A 19,495-nucleotide genomic window follows, 5' to 3' on the forward strand; every position below is an offset into this window, starting at 1 on the left:
GTGTATGAGTGAGGATTCGGGGAGTGTCTAGTGACTTTGAAGTTGCTTGCATGTGACTTTTCAAAGAAGGGGCCAAGTAGCACATAGAGAGCATGTGGGTGAGACAAGGCTGTCATGAAGTCTCAGGGCCTGTCAGCACAGTCCTGCCCTGTAACCTGCACTCCGCACCCTACTCGACCCCTGGAATAGACATGCCATCTTTGCACACAGAAAGGGCACGTGTTCAGTGTCTTTAGTGGGTAGTGTCTTTCACGTCGCCCGGTACTTTGGTCCTGAATTTTTCTTCCAAAACAGATCTGGAAGTTTCTTGGTGAGAACCAAGGGATAACTTGAAGAGACTATGTAGCTTGATACATAGTTCCAACCCAGTTGGGACTCTAGGAATTTATCACTTTGGGGGGGCAGGCCTGAATGTGCGTGTAGGTAGGGGTGTCCCTAGCCTGCAGTGAGGGTGACTGGGATTCTTCGCCTGTGCTTGTGGGCCCCTCTGCCCCATGCCTACATCTCTGTTAGCTCCTCAGCACATCAAAGGAGTTGAACAAAGAGAATCGTCAAGGTCCTTTTAGTTTTGCAGTTCTCTGACCGACATTTCCGGGCCTATGACTTCATCAAACTTATTAGGAATGTTTAGTAGCTGGATTTGTGGATGCTGACTAATGGGCTCACTCATTGTAGACTAAGATGAGGGCTTAGTCTCCTGTTCTTTGGGATTTGTGTTCTGGGTGATTGATGGAGACCAGGTGCAGCTGAGAACCTGGCATCCAAATGAGGACCGTGCCCTGTGTGCACCCAGCCTGTCCTCCCCTGTGGCACACTGTCACCCAGAAGGCTCCTGCTGTGCGGGCATTTTCTGCACGGTGTGAAGACTATTTGAAGAATCTTAAGCTGTTGCTATTTGCAGTCAGTTGAAGGAAAGGTTCCCTTCGATTACTTCATGAATTCATTTACTGTAGATGTCTCTGGCTCCGACACACATGCGCGCACGTCCAAGCACACTCCCAGGAAATAGCCGCTTTGGGTTCTCTGAGGAACATTCCATGTTGAAAGGCCTCGTTGTGCTAGACATTAGCAAACACCCCCTTGCCTTCCTGGGAGATGATATCACTTCCCGGCTGAGTCAGTGCCGCATGCTCATGCATTCGTGTGCTTGGTTTGGGAAATAAGTGAGAATGTGGCCAGAATTTGGGTAGGGCAAGTTTTTCCTCGCTGGGTGGGGTCACAGCGTAGGCCATCCAATGTGCACCACGAAGCCGAGGAAGGCAGAGAGAAACACACAGGCCTGGAAAGACTCTCTAAAGAGAGAGGGAAGGAAGAGGCAGTGCCACAGTTCATGTCTCTGCTTTCTGAATCCGCGAATGTTTCACACGGGGGTTATTCTTCCTTGCTGTTGTGATGCAACTGTGTGCAAGGCAGTGGCTGTGTGAGCAGAGGGTGCTTTTTGGTGGCATAATGTGAGAGCTAGTTAGTCATGGCCTTAAACAAGTGAAGAGTAGTAACTCTCTGAAACAAAGTGAGCTTCACTTGGCATTGTGGATGCTGTGGATTCTGCATAAGGAAACTCTCGAATAGTAGGCCAACGGCATGGCTGCAAAGACAGTCCTGCACTCTGTCCTTGCACCATAAACCAGCCTTGTACTTCACCAGCCTGTCCACTCCCTGTGTAAACCTCAGCCCTTCCATGGCAGACCCTAAGTTATGTGACATCAGTGCAGCGGCATTGAGGAGAAGCAAGAGGTGTCTCTGATTTTACTGAACGTGACTGTCATTTTCACAGGTGCCTAAGAGATTTGGGATCGACTCTCTGTTCTTGGTTCTTAGGAGACAAATCTCAAATAGTTGCCTGTGCATTAAAAAAAAAAAAAGACCCTGCAAGGATTCCCACCCCATCAATACAACAGACCTGTGCTGCAGAAGAAAGTTGAAAACTCTCTCCTTTCCTACCAGGGCACTGAGCTTGAAGGGAGAAGGTGTGGGGTGCCCAGAAGACATATGCAAACCAACCCATATGCCAGTCTCAGGCCTCTTTCCCCATCCCAGAGTCACAGGCAGGGGACCCGGTGACAACCACAATGCTAAACCCATGTGTGGAGGTGTTTTACCGATTTTTTTCTCTCTATAGAATTTCATGGTGCTTTAAAAAAAAGGCATTTTACAGAAAATAATGTGGGGGTGGGGGGAAGAGGGAATTTCATAATGCATAATGTTCTTAGGAAAAGGACAAAAGCAAACTTGCTTTGTAACGTTTCAAGAAGCTGTGCTGCTACTGTCTTTATTTGATGTAACTTTTTTTTCAATAATGAAGAAAATCGCAACAAAGACCTTCTGGATGATCCAACCTGATGTCTTTCCTGTTTTCCTTTCTTGTGGGGCCAAGTGCGGTTGATAGTGGCTGGGTCGGAATCCGCGCTCAGGACCACAGGTCTCGTGGGGACAGGCTCCTTGCATGGCCGGACACTCACCCGTGTTCACCGGGGCAGATTCATGGTCTGGCAGGCAGAGGAGCCCCCTGCACTGCAACCCAAGAAGAGCATCTTAGAACAACCCAGTGTTGTCGTCACGTTCACCTGCACAATTTTACCTGATCCCGATCGCATGTTCCTGGAGGTTGGGCAGCATGATGCCACAGCCTTTAGGTGGAACACTAAATTCAGACATTGCGACAGGTCTTCCAGGATGAAGTGAACAACTCCAGTGCCCACATTTCCAAGCTGGACTTGGTTTTGCCCTTGCCATGTGTCCACTGGCCATGGGCTTGAAGTAATGAGTCAGAGAGAAAAAATGCCCATGACTTTGAACACCTATTATGCACCAGGTACTGTGCTAGGCAGTTTACAAGCATACCAGTGAGTCTTCCAAATGAAACAAGTTGGGGCTTTTCATTTCATAGGTGAAGCCTTTGAAGCTTAGAGGGAATAAGAAACTTCTAGTCCAAGTGAGTCAGCTCCAAACCTCAGTGTTTCACTAGCTTGTGTTGCTACAGGGGACATGAACTTGGAGCACTCTTCCAGTACAGGTGATGTGGTCCTTTCTGACTTGTCCTTGCTGTCTCTCCCTCCTTATCTGTGAGAGACGCCTGCTGGCTGTGGGACTGAGCAAGGTCAAGTGGCCTAATGTGGTAGTCAAAGCCAAGAGCCTCACCCAGGCTCACCCCAGGTGACTACGGGTCATAGGCTGAGCCGAGACAGATCTGGCCCTTATTTGTATTGTTTCTAGGGACCTGGCACAGTGCATGGCATGTGGCAGGGGCTCTAGGGGACCTTGCTGAAGTGCAAATTGGTCATGGATCTCCCTGGCCTTCGGGAGAAAACCTGGCAGTTCTGGTCCTCCAGGCCTGTGTGAGTTTCTGCCTCACTGTACACCAGCTTCTGCTGCCAGCATTTCTGAATCAGTCACAAGCTGTCCAAATGGCCTGTGCCCTCCTCTCCTAGGCCGTCTCACATGCTGTCTCCTTTGAAGGTCCTCCTCATTGATGTGCCACCTTCTCCCATCCCACTGCCGCCGGACCCATTGAAGTCCTCCTACTGAGCTCTCTCCTCCCATCCTCTCAGAGAACCTTAGCTGCCTTCAATGTGGCTGGAGCTCTCTCAGTGAAAGCACTTGCTGCAGCTGCTTTAGTTGGTATGGTTGACTTGCTGTAGTTGGATTTTGACTGCTGGCTTCCATGTCTGTTGGATGCAGATTGTACACTTCTTAGGGTGGGAAGTAGGCCTTTCCTTTCCATTCCCAGCACTGAGCACAGCAATGATACCGTACACACACTCACGTTATTGGTAGAATAATTTTAATACCATTTGGAATAATTTTAGTAGCACATTTGCATCCTTCAAGGAAGATTTAATTTTTTTCCTGAATTGGAAGTCATTGGAGTTATTTCATGACTTGGAGTCATTTGGTGGAATAATTGATTTAACTCCTTAGTATAGTCTTGGTCAAAAAGCAAGTTCTCCTACAAAGTAATTAGTTTGATTTGTAATTTTGGGACACAAAGAACTCCAACAGTTATGCTTTTGTGGGGGTGTTGAATATATGGCAAACGCGCCACCACTCCTCCCTGGTCACAGAATTCCTTCCCTATTAACCAGGTGCATTTTCAGAATTCATTTTAAGACTATATTTGAGGTTAGTAGCTCTCAAAATATGATCCAGTGACCCTGGTAGGTCCTAGAGAGTGTCATGGGATCCATGAGGTCACAACAATTTTGAGAATAATACTAAGACGTTATTCACCTTTTTCACTCTTGTTCTCTCATGAGTGTACAGCATTTAGAATGGAGTGGCGTTAGTCACTAAGAAAACAGGGACAAGGTCATATGACACAATTTTCTGAACACTAAAGGATTTTCTAAAACTGGAGTAAAGGAACTTGCATTTGTTAGAGAACCCAAAAGCACCTACATATATTTTTCTTGGAAAGGGCTTCCTGATTAGACTTGTGGGAGTGGATCTGGCAACAGCTATAAAGCAATATTTCTCTGGCCCCGCCCAGCAGCTCTGGGGTGGTCTAGCTCCTCAAATTCCTCTCCAGGTAGCCCTGGGAATCTCAGAGGGTTTCTCACAGGTCCTCTATTTCTTGGCCACCACTGCATGGGGATCAGCTTTCCAGAAGCCTCCCTGCCCATCCATCAAGGAGTGGATTAGCTGGCCTTCCAATGACACCCTGGAAACGGCAGTCACTCCATTTCGGTGGCTACCCCTCTTCTCCGTATTGAGAACTCCCAGAGAGAACTCTTTCTCCCTCATTGTTTTCATGGGCCTGGGACATGGTAGGAGCTCAAAGGAGATTTGTTGGATAAATGGCCAATCTGAGAGCATAGATCAAGTACAGGGCCTCTGCTGACAATAGGAGCAGAGGAAGGGACTGTAAAGCTTGGTGAGCTGGAGGGGAGTTAAAGGGTCGCATTGTGTGAGGGGATCCCAGGGCACAAGGTCGTGGTCCTGGCAAATAGCAAGTCTCTTGGAAGCTCTGTAGAGGCAGAATACTGACCCCAGTGGCCACTTGAACCTGGTTACTTCTCTGAACTTACATCAACCCCAGCAACCAGAGTGCTGGGAACACCCTTAGCACAAAACTACCCCAGTGATAAAATGCTAGTGTATCCACTGCTGCAGGAGATGAAATAATTCAATACCCATCCATTGCCTTTATGGAAAATATTTCAAATTTTTGATGACTTGTTCTTAGGAATAAATTTAAAAATACAGTATAAAGATCTAAAAATTCAAAGTACCAAAGTGTCTCACAGTTTGAAATTCAAACAGTATTTAAAATGTTTCACTATCTGAGACATACATTTTTATTGGCACATAGCACATCATCATTCACTACTTGAAATCACTAAGGATTAATAAGCACTTTGTAAATTGGAATATGATAACACTGAAGTATTTTCCAATATAGTCATCTGTGTTTATATCTGTAAACTGCCTACATCAACAGCTCTTTGGAATTATTTGCAAACACCTGAGACAAAGATCAAGAGCAAGATGGTAGTAAAATAAAAATTTGCTTGAAGAACCTCGAGGAACCCTAAGATCCAGAATCAACAACATTAGCTGCAAATGTAAGAAATAGAACTATGCATAATGCTAGCTGGCATAGTTCTATTGGCTGGTACCAATTTATGGCTGGTACCTTTCAATATTTTGCAAAGAACATCAATGTGTGCATTAAAGAATACTCTGTTCTCAGGTTGTCTGATGCCATAGGAAAAAAAGTAATGGGCCCCTCTATTATATCCCTAAGTGAATATGAATCTGAAACAATTTCTCCACTGAATTATTGTTACGGGGGAAGGAGAAGTAGTTAATGGAGACAGTAATTCGTCCTTCCATCCATTCATTTCACACACACTTATGGAACCCTACTCTGTGTGAAGCCCTTGGGAGTGTGACACGGGATAGCAAAGCCACGGTCCCCGCCCTCAAGAGTCTCTTGTTGTGTAGTTAGGCAGCCCAGTGCAATGTGCCATGGGAGGTGAAATCCTGCAATCTGGTTATGGGAAGAACAATAACAGGACTGTAGGAGATTCTGTTCAAAAGTACAAGGAATTATCCCAAGAATGCAATAAATTCAGAGAGCACGAGGGTGGGAGTGCACCTTGACAGTCAAAGCAGGCTTCCTGTAAGAGGCAACATCTAAAAAGAACATAGGGAGTGAGGAAGGAGGATGGCGCTCAAGCATAATCCCGCATAATATTATCTAGGATTGGTCTGTTCATTCTGAGGATACCACAAAATGAATTCTCTTTGGGGATTACTTTGTTGTAAGGCATTTTCCAATAAGGGAGGGATGCTTTAAACTGACAAATAAATCACAAACTCGAAGCAAAACTCAAAAGATAAACAGAAGATAAGCGCTACCAAGGCACCGATTACAACAGAAATTGTAACTCCTTCTGAAGGCCAGTGTGATGGAGACCATGCAGTATGTTAGCTTCCTCCTTCCCCTCTGTTTTCCCCTCCCTCTTGTCTCACATCAAGGAAATCCCAGGTTTTGGCTTCATTTTCTCAAGGAAGGAATATAATAGCAAGGGCACCACTGCCTCCTTGTTGCAAAAGCCGGGCTCCCCAGGGGTTTCACAGGAAGCGTAGTCACCTAGAGCACATGGGTGGGGAAGAGGCTTCCCTGAGTCAAAAGGCATTTCCTTAGGCTGCAGACAGAGCAGAGAGAAGTCAGGGACCCACACAGAGGGGGCGTGCTGTGAGTAGCCCCTGAAGAGAAGAGACTGCACGATGAGTCAGCCCTGCCTGAAGGGGCGCTGTGGGCAGGGAGCAGGCCCCAGAATCCCAGCCCAAACCATTCGCCGAAGTAGAATTTCCCACATTCAATCAGGGGTCTTGAAACGAAAATTATACTGATTGATAGAAAATAAAATTTCACCATTTCTTGGACACCTGAACTTTTTTTTTTTCTGTTCTAAATGATTCTTGGTTTGAATCCTTATCGTCTTGTTTCCTAGGTGGGAACAGAAGATCAGTATCCTTTCTGATTTCTCGCTGATTTCTGTTCTAGAAAGACTGCATATCCATGCCTTGCCTTGGACTGGCTGAGCTCTTCCTTTCTGTCCCATTCCTGCCTTGGCAGGTGCAAAGGTGGGGCTGAGCGGGGTTCACTGCTTCCCTCAGGAAAAGAGGAGAGGGGATGAGGAAAGAACGGGGGGCTCCCTGTGGGGAGAGAGGGAACCAGGCAGCCCCATGGCCAAACCGGGTCATGGAACTGGACTCCAGAGGCACCCTAGTCTGTCTACCCTCGCAGTTTTCACTCACTCTTTTGCTGTGTTCCGTCACTAGCTCAGCACTGTGGGATCTGGGATCCAGGACCAGCACAAGGAAGGACTTATCTCAGAAACTAGGCCTGTGTGCATCAAGAAAGGGAATTGGGAAACATCCTGCCTCTGTCTTCTTTCTCTCCTCTCCCCTCCCCAGGCTTCTGAGCAGCCCCTGGAGGAAAGAACGGAAAGCTGGTGGCCTATGACCAAAGAGGCTGCATGAGCATGGTGCAACAGAAAAAGTTCTCTCTCCTTAAATTTCCCTTTTTCCTTTCCCCAGTTTGTCCTATGTGCAAATGTCTCCCCTCCCCGATTCAATCAAGAGAAGGCTGAGACTCAGTAGAAAGCAGCAATAGACTGACTTATTATTTTCTTAAAAGCCTGAATACTTGGGCAATGCCCACAGAATAATGAAAGTTGGTAAAGGGGAAAAGACATGGGACACAGGCCAGAGATGTCTTCCAGGCACAAAGAGCCAAAAGAAGTTATTCATTCTGGAAAACTAAAAACAAAACAAGCAAGAATGAAAGAAGAACAAGAGGAAGCGGCCACATGGGGTGAGGCAATGCCTGTGGAGTGTGCCTGGAGGGGTGGGACCAGAGGCTCGCTGCCCAGGTGGGCATGGACTGTGTAAGGGGGAGGGGACAGACGGTGTGATGGTGTGGGTATAAAGGGTGTGTGTGTGTGTGTGTGTGTGTGTGTGTGTGTGCGTGCAGCAAATGTACTGGATGTGAGCAGAACAAGTAGGAGTCATAGATGACCACACCCTGTCCTGGGCACGGAGGTATATCAGGAAGCTAAAGGCGGCCTGGGGCCTGAGGAAGGTCAAGCCCCTGGCAGATGAGAAGTTTTGGGAAAATGATCTCAGAAACAGTCTAAAGCAAGTGGAGGTAGCTTGAGGCCATGAAAGGGAGCCCAAGGAAACCACGCCGAAGGATCAGGAAGCTGCCTTCTAGGAGGCGGTGGGCTCAGTTTACAAAGCGGACCTCAGGATAATGTCCCCACTTCCCAACCCTGGGGTTTCAGCATTCCTTAGGAGAAGAAAAGGCGGCTGGGGCACAAGAGGAGGTTTCATGGGACCAGCTCCTTAAGACAAAGCAACCCAGCTAACAGTGTCTGAAATGGGGCTTGAATTGTACTTGACTCTGACCAGGGGAGCTTTGTAGATTTGACACCAAATATTGGAAATTACTTGGTTTCAATGTGATACATCTTGAAGCACTGTGGGGGCACTAAATTATGTGCCACACCCAAGGAATATGTCAGGCTTTGTACCTCTGCACAAACAGCTCCCTTCTGTTGACGGGGAGGTGAACACTTTTGTTCATGGTTACGGAATAGGGAGAGATATATATAGATATCGGGGGAGGGTTTACTAAACAGATATATAGAGAAGGAGGTGAAGACCCCACCTTGTCTCGTCCATGGTACACTTGTGCCTATCCTGGATGACCCGACATATTTTCGGGTCAGTAGGGAAGTTTCTGACCTTCTTCGGTGATATTACAGGCATCTCTAACCTGAGCACTGACTCAGGTTTCTGGCCCGAAATTGTTACTGATCTCAAAGGGGCTCACTGCTTGGGATACTGTGTTGGAGAACAAGGCATGGCTGTTGAAAGTTAGTTTTATTTACTTGCAGCAAGTAAAGGAGGTGGGATTCACATCCAGAGCTCTGTGTCCCCGAGGAGAGCCTTAGCCATTGAACACATACACTATGCGGTTGATTGCGCACCGATGTCTTCTTTGCAGTGGGTACACTTGAAACCCACCCCACCATTCTTTTGTCATCGTTTCTGTCATTGATGACCTGTTAAGCAAACAGCCTCTTTATCTGAAGTCACATATTAGTTAAGAATTCTAGGAACTGCCTTCAAAAGAAGCAGACTCGACCTTCAATCTTTCTGGCTCTGGGATATTTATTGACCTTCCATCAGTTATCCGAACAGACTCTCGGCTTGCATGTAGTTCCCTCAATAGAGAACCCTTCACCCCTTCCTTTGGTTTGTTTGTTATGGTTTTTTCCTTCCTCCTCCCTCCATATAAACCCCCCTGACTGTGTCTAAATGTTAAGACGGTCTTTGTGATGAGAGTCCACCGTCTTCTCAAGCTGCTAGCTCTTGAATAAACTGCTCTTTCCTCCCACTAGCCCCTGTCTCTCGATTATTGGCTTCCAAACGGTGGGCAGCTGAACCTGGGTTCGGTATCAGAATTGCCAAGCCAGGCAGAAGGACCTCATCCCTGACAGGTCTAGCTCTTCTCGATCTCACGTTACTGGGGAGGAAGCAACGACTGGTCTGGAGCCTCTGGGGCTTGCAGCAGGCTGGCCCCACGGCAGGGACTGCAGGACTTCCCAGCGGCTGCCGAGAGTTTGAGAGTTTCATTTCTCGGGGATTCTCCCTGCTCTGCCTCTCCTGGCATTAGCCGCCTGCAGACGCTTTGTTGGTAGAAGGAAATGGTCACTGGGGATGCCAACAGGCCCCCAACTGGGTAAGTAGAACCGGTATGCACACCAGGAATCCTCTGCCTCCGCTGTTTGGGCTTTGTGCTCTTTGGACCTTGCAAAGGTCATTTATGGTACTGGTTGGTGTGAGATAAGATTTTAAGACCGTGTTTATTTGAGATACAGGGAAAGGGGAGCTGGCGAGGAGGGTGCCACAATGCAGAACTGGCCTTTTTTAGGTAGGATTATGAAAGGCTGTTGTATTGTATCCCACCCTCCTACCATGCGGAGACCCTGCCCCCTGTCCCCTCAGGCTGGGCAGAGCACTCAGAGGCCCCTATTTCCTGGGTCCATGTGGGACAAGAAAATCTTCCCCGCCTGTCACTACTGAATCTTTTCAAGAAAAAGTGGTTTCCCACTTTTCTTGAAAATATTCAAGAAATATTTGAATATTTCAAATATTCCTGTTCTTGCCCCCACAATTGTCATCTCTGTCATCACTGCCGTGGAGCAGCAGTTTCCCCTGGGTTCTCCTGGTCATCCGGAGCCCTGCATTGCCGGTGGGTGCAGGTTCCTGCTGCCGTTTCCATTAGTCGTAGTAGTACTTCTATGAGTCCCAAACCTTTCCTAGGGAGTCATCTGAGTCCAGTTGTTCTGAATGCAACAACACCATGCGGGGAAGTCGCCCGTTATGATGGGGGTTAGAATTGTAGCAACAACCACAAAGCGATATTGCTCTGGCCCTTCCCCCAGCGGCCCCGTGGGGATCGTCCAGAGAGTTCCCTGAAGTGACCCTCTTACCAGTGCCCATTGTGTTCCCTGCTTGGCTGGGTGAGGGTTCTGGGCTGCTGCCAATGTTCACACTGAGCCGGCACACCATTAAAGTGACAAAGGGGAATGAAACAGGAATGAGAGGGTGCAAGAAGAAAAAGGCCCAAAATATGCATCCATTGAGAGGCTGGAGGGAGGGAGCAACAAATACAGTGGCTTCAGGTGTAGTTTTCAGTCTTCTAAAGGACACCTGGGTTTCAAGCGCAGGGAGAAATCACCTTTCATTCCTGCACCTTTCGCTCAGCAAACACTTACTGAATGTCTACTGTGTGCCCGGTGTGGTGCTCAAAGGCAGAGTTCAGTTTTGTCCCAAAGGATCTCATTACCTATTTCGTGCAGGTGAAACTCACAAAAACTGATCAATGTCTTAGGATGTGGCCAGTGCAATGAAAGAGGCGTGCCCAGGGTAGGGGGTCACAATAGCCACGGGGTGGTGGGGGGTAAGCAGGCAGAGGTCACGGCAGGCTTCAGGAAGAGGCCTGAGCAGCAGCTGGCCTGGTGATGGGGGTTAGGTGAGGGTTCCTGGCAGAGTAGAACCATGAACAAAAGCAGAGGCACAGCCCGGGGTGGCTTCAAGGATCGATGAGCCATGGGGTGCTGTTAGAAGGGACAGGCCCAGGGGGGTGTTGGGGAGCCAGGCCCTGGTAGCCTTAAATACCACGTTGAGGAATTTGGACTTTATCCTCCAGGCTGTGGAGGCAGAGGGGGCACACTGAAAGTTAGTTGGCGGGCAAGGGTGAGGCCTCAGAGGAGGGTCCAATGAAATCTCTGTCTGGGAACGGCAAGCCAGAACCACGGAGGGAATAGCACTGTGGGTGTGTAAAGTGCAGCCGGCCTTCCCAAGCAGGACAGTGGGAGTTTCCATATCTGACCATCCCGTTCAAGGAACTTCCTTCAGGCAACTACAAAACAGCAGTGCAGAGATCCAAAGCTAGTTATTTAGGTCTTTGATTCAGTGTCTTCTTTCTGAGGAACGAATTCAACACAACGTCCTGTTGTTGTTTAGCTGTGGACTTGAGACAGCTGTTGCTGAGCATTTCAGTTTTCATCTGTATTTGCATACATGACCTCCCTCCTTTTTTCGTCCCTCCCTCCTGTTCTCTTTGCCTCCCTCCTTCCCCGCCCCCCCGCCCACCAATTCTTCCTTCCACTTTGATTGTCCCTTCATAAATACAGACAAAAACTCACTAATTCCCTCCACCATGGCCTGCATGCTTTCTATGTACAGCACAGTCCCTAATTGTTAGGTGAGGCCAATCAGGCTGGACTCCTTCATTAGTAAGAACAGAAGAGAATGGGAGGAGAGTGGAGACAGGCCTTAGGTGGACAGCTAGCTCTCCTCTTAGCACAGTTAGCTTATGGAGGGCCCTAGTGTGGGGGAAACATGAAACCGAGTGGTGCAGTGTAGTGTCAAGCGAATGGATGATCAGGGGAAGATTCTGAGTCTTGTTTCTGCTCTCATCAGTGAGCAGAAATGGGCTTTCTTGGAGAAGACATCAGTTTGGTTAGCAGTACAGGGAGTGTCCCATGCTGGGACAGTGAGGTTTCTTTCCAAGGTCAAGCTTTTGTTTCTGCCTCTACCCTCTAACTTGCAGTCCTGTTTTGCTCAAGCAGCGGGTCAGAGGGTTGGCCTGTCCCAGGAAATCCAAATAGGCAGAGTCCCATCATGTCGGAGCTGGAAAGTGCCTTAGAGATGAACTTCACATTCATTCAGTGTGTTTTTAGGGAACACTTGTTGTCAGGCTGTGTGCCAACTTCTGATGCTGGCCCTCAGGGGAACAAAGAATAGGATTCGATGTTCTCTGTTCCCATCCTCAGGTTTCGCCTTTTTGTCTTGGCCACTAGGGCATTTTGGACTTCTTCTCCACTGAGCTGAGCCCACTCAATTTTTCAGCACTTCTACCAAATTTTCTGGGTCTTTTAACCATCTACTTGAGACAGGTCCTGATGCCCATTTTAAATTCTTGGTTCATCAGTCTCTGTAAATAGGCTTTCCAGTTGTTTTAGTCTCCCTTCCCTTTCCCCTCCCTCCCTTCCTTCCACGTTCATTGGCTTTCTACTCTATCCACCAGGCTCAGCGGGGGCACTGAAGTAAATTAAGTGGATTATTATCAAGTGGAAGATGGACACAAGATGAGACTAGTGACTCTGGGACAAGAGTTATGTGTTCCCTTGGAGTGTGAGAGCAATCAAAGTCTGAAGCCCCCCTCAAAGCCCCTCCCCCAGGATTCAGGGGTTGCAGCGGCACCCTGCCTGCCTCGAAGTTCCATTCAGTTAAACTGTCCTTTGGGCTGTTCCTCTCAGTACACAGCTCCCCGCCAGAGGCACAGCAGCCGCTTCTCTCTGTGTCTGATGACACCTTGAAGCTCAGCGTTAAGATGAGATTTCTCTAATCACATCTTAGACAAATGTTTTTATGGGGTTTGCTCCTTCCTTCAGTATATATTTCCTGATGAGTTTGGCTTTAAGTTTTCTAGGGGAACATGTGGCCTGTTCCCTAATACAAGCTTGAGGGCAAAGCTGCTTGAAGAGTTGGCGCAAATGTGGATCTTTTTTTATTAAGGCAACTTGTGGCTGAACAAGTGGCCTGGGGGGAGACAAGGATCATGACTTTTGTCCTGTGTTATCACCAAAATCTTGAGGTGTAGTTGGAGGCATCTATTAGACAAAGAGAAAAACAGTAGATACCAACACAGCATCCTTCAGACATTTTTTGAATAACTCTTGCACCACAGGGGATGTTTATTGAACAGCTGCCTGAAGCCGAATTTAGAAGTCATTTCAAAGTAATTGGACTGATACTATGATTTTGATATTAGAATCATTTTCCTTTTCTAACTATAATACTTAGGGAGAGTACCTGGCTTCTTGTTTTTTGATTCCCCTTGGGGGAAGTAACCTGAAAGACAGCGTCCTTAGCCCACAGTATGTGCACACATGCTCACATACACAGCTGGGCCAGGCCCGAGCCATCCAGGGCGGTTCTTGCTGGTCTTCACAGTCTATTTCCCAAGCTAAGCCAGAAGATGGATGGACCACTCTCTTGGTTGATAGAAAATTATAGTTCATATAAAAGTCCAAGGAAATAAATATATGGATTTCTTACTCCATCCTTCCCCCCATCTTCCCATAGGACCCCAAATAAATTATAGAAATGGTTAAATTTTTATTTTAAAATGACATGATGAGGATGAAAGGGAGTGACCAAGATTAAGCCTCAAGAAAATGTATCCAAGCTTTCCAGAGTGTATCTCTTGTGAGTGTTGAGTGCCCAGGCTGGCTGCCAGGAGCTCAAACAATATAAAGTGTACAAAAGGCCGTGGTCCCACAGGTGAGGGTGAGGGTGAGGGTGAGGGTGAGGGTGAGGGTGAGGGTGGTGGGGGGGTGAGGGTGGAAGAGGAAAGAGTCAAAAACCAGGTGGAGTGATGAAGAATCTCCATTCCCTCCTTAATTTTCCACTCAAAATTCAATACAACAACAAGGAAAAGACCACAAATGAGAGTTAACATATACATTTAAAAAAACATCAGTTGGAAGGGAACTACTATGGAGCCAGAGGATCGGCGGGTTTTATGGATAGAGGCTCTGGGCGGGTGATGGGAAGACATAAGGAAATACTGTACCAAGTTTTTGAGTTTATTAAATTTTGTGACATTTTTTTCTCTTTCTATTCATATTCAATTCAGAAGCTTGTCAGACCTCTCAGTTTCCCTCCTCCCTGCATGGCCACTTCCTTTCTCTCCAAGATCTTGGTTTTATTTCTCTCTCACGACAGAGACAGTAACTTGGGAGAGGGCTGGTTTGAGATTGGGTTTTGACTTGGGCACTTAGTAGCTTTGTGGCTGTGAGCAAACTAATTAACCTTGTTTGACATGCACTGCCTCTTCTGTAAAACAGGAACAATAACCCTTACCTCATACGGTTATTGCTAGTATAAACCGAGCTACTCCATATGCCGAGCGCTCACTACTTGTTGGCACCCATAGGCACTCGATTAATACTGAGTTGTCTTTCTCAGAAGAACAGCTGTCACTTCCGAAGCTAAGCCCTCTACTTCGCCCTCAATGATCCCATTCTTCCCTGATTTTGTGGAGATTTTTCTCCTCTCTCGAGTCTTCAGCTTTTTTAACTTAAAGGAAACGCTCCTGTATAAAGGCACCAAGACTGAATGGGCCTCTTTTTCTCTTTGTGACTTGGAAGTTATGGGAAAGGAAGAATGACTCAGAAGATGAAGTGCCTGTGGTGGGTTCTTTAGAAAACCTGGACCAGGAGATGGTTGGAGAAAGACTTGGTTGCTCTGGGTCCTCCATGTACGAGATGAGGCCGTGAGTGTGGGTAAGAGGCCTCTGACCTGAGCATGTAGCGTGAAAAGACTAGAACTTTGGGTCCCGCCAAAGGAAAAATGTGAAATCAACGGAAGTTAGTGGAGGAGGGCGGGGGAGAACGACAAAAGGCTGGGGTCACATAAGCCAGAACCAGGGCTAGAAGACAGCCCAGGAGTTTTGAAAAAAGATTGGTAGAGCATTCACACAAGGACTGAAAGGTATCTCTTGAGCCTGGATTTGCTGGTTAGGTGACCAAAACTCTGCCAAGGACATTAAAAAAATATCTTATGTATTTATTTTTTAGAGAAAGGGGAGTGGAGGGGGAAAGAGAGAGTGAGGAACATCAATGTGTGCTTGCCACTTACACAGCTCTCCCTGGGGACCTGGCCTGCAACCCAGGCACGAGCCCTGACTGGGAGGCTAACTGGGACCCTCTGGTTCACAGGCTGGCACTCAGTGTACTGAGCCACACCAGCCAGGGCTGCCAGGGCATTTTTCAGCAGCGGGGGAGAGAGAAGTGTGGTGCAGTGAGCTAAGGAAGGCAGCAAAGGAGCAAGTGCACTTAGTTTCTCAGGCCAGCTTGGCCGGGAAGATGGTGAAGGTGCACAAGATGGTAGACGACATGTCAGTGGAGCCCTTTACTTTCTCCACAAGTGGAGCCCACACTGGGGTGCAGTTTAAAGCTGCACAAAGGCAACCTGATGAGAGAGGTTGAGAACACCAGTGAGAGAGGAAGCATTGGGGTGGAACAGCGTCTTGGGCCAGAAAGAGGGGAGGGGGGGATAAAGGCAGAGCACTGGCGGTGAGAATGCCTTGCACTGGAGATTTGATCACATTCTCTGAAGGGGATGGAATCACATTCTCTGAAGGGGATGGAGTGCAGATGGATGCAGATTTGGATATTTTCATTGGCATAGGGGATCTATGCCTGGCTGTTTTGAGGGCTTTATTTTCCTCATTGAAGGAGGAGGCAAGAAGGTCTGCTGAGGGCAGGAAGCTGGGAATACGATGAGTGGCGAAGGTGTGGAATGGCTTTGGGGGGGTACGGGAGAGGGCCGTCATGGTGTGGGACACTGAGATTCCAGGGGAATCTGAAGCGTGGTGTCTTTCTCAAGCAGTGCTCAGCAGCATACAAGTAAGAGCATAGTTGGGATAGAAAGTTTTGGTTGACCCAAGGCTGGCCAGGGGTGTTGGTGGGGCTGGAAGAGAAGGGGCTAGGACGATGTCAACATTGGGAGGGACTGGAAAGGGATTCTCTATAAGTCTATTAGCCCTTCTAGAGCAAGTGGGCAAACCTGAGAGTTTTGGGAGTGGGTGGGAGGGGGTGGAGGGTGAAGGAGTACAGAATCAGTGAGCCTGGAGAGCAGGTACAAGGCCAGGGAAGAATTGGAAGGACAACGGACAATGGTGGCCAAGAACTGGAATTTAACATTTCGAAAATGGCGCTGTTTTAGGGATCGGCCAAGTCCAAACAAAAGGGTTGCTATTGAATTGGGTGCAAACTTTTCCAGCAGATCTTATCGATGTTGGTTTTTCTTCAAGCGGGTACTATAAACCCACTCCTCTGCATCTTGATGGAGACACCCACTTCCCTAAGACTCTCTGACACTGGGGGTTAGGGCATCCGAAACACATTTTCTTTCCCTAGCACTCATGGATGCTCAGTTTGAGTCTTTCTCTCAGCTCTTCCTTTCATGCTGTTAACTTTTTTAAAAGGTCACTCTGACAGTTATAGGAAGTTACAGACCTGGCATATATGCTAATCCATTCCTCTACCTTAATTCTTAGATTCTCGTGTAGCTGGGTAGGTCCAAGTTTTTGCTTCTGGCAAAGAAAGCCTGGGACAATAGAATATCCTTCTGGTGAAAGCACAGTTTTTCACGTGGGTGTCAGAGGTCAGCTCCTTACCTACCATGTTGTTAGGTCCTTGGTTTGCGCCCCGCCCCCTCTTGAATGTGGGACTGTGATTTGTAGCTGGATTCCAAGGGTCTGCACCTCTTTCAGGGAGCTGCAGTTTTCTATAAGTAGCAGATGAAGTACATGTTTTTGCTAAAATTTTCCTCTTTGGCTTTTTTCTCTTTTCCCTGAAGCTTGCACATTGGGATGGCAAATTATAAATTAGTTCTGAATTTGGGCCCAGCAGAATCCATACACCCAAAGTGTTTGGCAATTTTTCCACAAACACCTCTCCTTTTATGGGATAGTAGATAGTACCTTAACTGGGAGGTAGGCTTGGACAAGTCATTGTGGGCCTCAGAGTCCTCTCTGGACCCGAGAGTCTGGGTTTACAATCCCTTCTAAAATTGACGCGCTGTGGTGTGGGGACATCTGAGCACACCTGCCACGCTCAGCCATTTTGTGCAAATGGCACTCATGGAATTAATGGGAATCTTCGAGAGACTCAGGGAGATCCTGGTGGGAGTGCTCCATCAGGAAGTAAATGTATCCTCCCTAGACAAACTTAATTCACAAATGTCCTGTCATCATGTGACAGAGTCTCATTACTGCAGCTCCTTGAACTAATCTGCCCTGTAGATCATTCATTTGTTTGCACAATTGCGTTTCTAGTGTTGAGTCCAGAGAGTGACTAGCTGCAAGCTTGCTAACGCCCTCAGGAAGCATAGATGACCCACAGAGGCGCTGGCAGTGGGATCACATGTTCCTCTGGAGAATTATTCCTCTTTGCCCCAACATTTTGGATTACAAGAGAAAGTAGTGAAGAAAATCAAAAGCTCTTTTAGTTTTCTTCTGGTTCTGTTTCTGAAATGGTTTTGGTGCCTGGTTTTTTTTTTTTTTTTGGTGGGGAGAGGCTTCAACAAATAATGTCCTAGCTCCTGGGTGGTTGTGTTGTATTTTTGGCCCTCTAGCTTCTGGAGCAACCTTCAATACCTCCTCCTCCTGTAAGTCAGTTGCTGGCTCTCTTGTGCCTTGCTTTTCTCTGTTCCTCCCACATTTTGCCAAGTATTCAGGTCACCAAGGTCCTGGTCAGAAGTGAGACCTTTACCACCAGGTTAAATTTTGTCTACCTTGGATTGCCATCAGGCAAAGTTGGATTTAATGATTTATCTCGGCCAACGGGAACCACAGGACGCCAATGCTGGGATGATCAAGGTCCTCAAGGACCAAAGCATGGATTGCGGACCAGCCGTGTTATGAGCGTCACGTGGCAGCTTGTCAGAAATGTGAGACCCTAGGTCCCAGCCCAGACCTAAAGATCTACATTTTACCAAGATTCCCCAGGTAGTTCACACACACGTTCAAGTGTGAAAAGCCCCAGTTGAGATGGCATGGAAGAGAAGCCCATTAGCTCAAATATTGTTTTTATCCATTACCCTCTCTGATTTAAGACTGCCAGGGTTGGACAACCCCAGAAGCTGTTCCTGTTTTTAAATCCGGAGAGAGACATTGAGGCCATTGAGAGTCTGTTGAAGGTGGACAAAGAGAGACCGTGTCATAGGTACTGGCATTATGGGAATTTTCCCTACCTCCCTGGTGGCCCTGTCTGCCTCCCTGCTGTAACCTTTTGTGAACTTGACTGGCATGCCTTTCTAGAAAAGAAAAACATGTGGATAGACAGCACGTATAACTCTAGTTTCTATCCCAAGCCTTGCAGATACAAAATGCAGCCCGATGCTGGGGAATTACCAATGGGTTTTTAGGGTAATTAATGAGAAACAAACAGAAGCCTTTTAAAATAACTTTTATTACACATTAGCAGACTCGTATTGGACAGTGGTGTTCGAAAGCCATCAGGAGAAATGGTACTAGTGTGTCTGTGACACACTGACTGCTGGCAGGACATTGTTTGTGGTCTCCTACTGAGGGCCTCGGTGAGCGATGGCCTGGGACGAAAGCAGAGCCGCTCTCCAGCAGGCCTCCCTTCTCTTTGGGGTTGCAGAGCATGTGGCGAGATGCCTGGATTGTAACTGCTTATGACTGGGAAAGCGAGGAAACAGGTGTCCCATTATTTACATGAAACCCACATCACTTTGGCAGCTACGAACAGAGTGTCCTTACACGTGAGTGGCTAAGCGAGAGCATGTGAGAATATACAAACGCCTTGGATCAACTATTTTGAGTTATTTGTCTGTTTAAAATAGCCATGTTCATTTCATGGGTGTCCGTCGCTGCCCTCTTTCTCTAGATGAGTTTAATCATTTGCAGAGACCTCTCAAAGAGACATCCCCCAAAGCGCCCTCCTTGGCAGCCGTGGAGGGCCAGCAAAGGGTTTGAGCAGGGAATCCTTGTTACCTTCCTATGGCCACATTGCTTAGACAAGGCAGGGCAAGGGGCTCAGGAATCTCCTCTAATCAAAACTGTAACCCTTGGGCCTTCTTTCGTCCCAAATTCCTATGCAGTTAAAAAATAAATTCCTTAATAGTTTAAAGATGCGTGTTCAATATTAAAGTTGAGTAGTATTAAGAGGGAGGAAAGCAACAAAAAGTCACCAGCAGTGACTTCTATGCAAAAATGCCTTGACACTTAGATTTATATTTAGCCCCTCCCCCTCTCAGATCTGTCTATAAATAAATATACATGCATATAATATGAAAATGTCACCATACTGTCCTCTTGCCTGCTATTACATTGAGCAATGCATTACAGTTTCTCACATTAATGAATACCCTT

The sequence above is a fragment of the Sturnira hondurensis genome, unplaced genomic scaffold (assembly GCF_014824575.4).
Source record: "Sturnira hondurensis isolate 20B ecotype Veracruz unplaced genomic scaffold, ASM1482457v3 Scaffold0021143, whole genome shotgun sequence".
NCBI lineage: Eukaryota > Metazoa > Chordata > Mammalia > Chiroptera > Phyllostomidae > Sturnira > Sturnira hondurensis.